Below are 1,746 nucleotides of genomic sequence, written 5' to 3' on the forward strand. Positions count from 1 at the left end.
ATATATATAATATATATTATATATATATATTATATATATATATATAATATATATATATATATATATTATATATACTATATATATATACATATATATAATATTTATATACATCTATATATATATATAGATCTATCTATATATATTATAATATATATATATATACCGTCCCAGTTTACCTGAAAATGGTACCTTTACGAGTTTATAATCGGTACAGAAAAGTATTTGAAGTAAGAACTGAGCGTCTAAGCGAACGGTTTTCCGTTGTCCAAATTTACAGTGTTTTCCAGTTTATAAAAGACTTGTGTTGCATTTCACTAATCTGCTGTTGTAATTTCTTATCTTTTTTTTTTTTTTTACATCTTCCTGTTTTAATGAGACAATCGAATATAAAAGTAGTTAATGATAAAATTTACGCATAGACATTTCTTTGTACATATTCGACATTAAAACGAATAATATCTGATTACAGCTCAACACAAACATTTTTAAGTGCTACTTTTCTTGTTAGCTACGCGTCAACCAACTCCGAGGTGCTTACTAAACACCATATGGTAAATTTAAAGTAGACGGACGCACGAACAAAGATAACGTTTATCAATATAATCTGTCGACCACACAATATAGAAATGAGTCTATATAGTCTAATACTTTGATCCCCAAGAGGCCACCATGTTTAGGACTAGCACCTCGGAGTAGGTGGCGCGTAGATAACAAGCCAAATAAGTAACACCAATTTTATACAAAGTTAATCTTCAGTTCTTTTTTATAAAATTAAATAAAATTGCGTTAAATATGTTATAGATTTCTCAGTTTGCAGTTAAGAGAAACCGTCGCAACATATTTAATTTAGGTTATACTAAAAAGAAAACGAAATACAAACGTACATAAAAGAAAACGTAACTTCATGCGAAACTAATCTAAGCTGATTGCCACTACGGTTAAGATTACTTATGTGTTCTTGTAGCTGTATACTTTTGCCTTTTCAAAGTAGCCCCAAAAGAAATTAAATGTATATTTGTGGACTATAAAAATACAATACTTTTAGTTACTAAGTGGGGGCCTAACCAGGGCCAAAGTATTCATGAAAAGTACCCAGTAGATTTTAACCTTTTCTTATACTAACGGCTATCTATGCATTGTTCTTATGAAAAATACAGAAAATTCTAAATACTATAATGACCACCAGGACATTTATAAATAACAAATATCAAGACTTACGAATGAATATAAAGTAGAACCTAAGAAACTATTGAAAACTGCAATTAAAACATACGTTTCCAGGGGCGTTCCTAGACATTTTGAGGCCCGGGAGCAGTTCCATTTGGGGGCCCTCTTATGGCGTGGGAGGCGCGCTAAGCGAGCCAAAGCAGTTGGGGGTTGGGGGGGGGGGGTTAGAATATGAGCAAATGCAAATTTCAGAATTAGCCATATATATATAATTCATAATTCTCTTCCTCTCCCACGCATGACACTGACACAACTTGCCCAAATCCCGTTACCCATGCAGGGCTGGCCCAAGCACCCTTCAATGGGGCCACCGGCCCCCTGGGTTAATCAGAAGGCAAGATTCATTGAATCATTTGAATGTGTATTATCTGGGCAAATGGGGCCATTATGGGGGGGGGGGCCTCAGAGAATAATTAGGACCCCTCTAAGCAGTAATCAATTGCCTTAGATAGGTCCGGCCCTGCCCTTACTCCAATCAACGTTACCCACCCTCCTCCGATCCATATGAGAAAGTCTATA

Source organism: Macrobrachium nipponense, chromosome 21 (genome assembly GCF_015104395.2).
Source record: "Macrobrachium nipponense isolate FS-2020 chromosome 21, ASM1510439v2, whole genome shotgun sequence".
Taxonomy (NCBI): Eukaryota; Metazoa; Arthropoda; class Malacostraca; order Decapoda; family Palaemonidae; genus Macrobrachium; species Macrobrachium nipponense.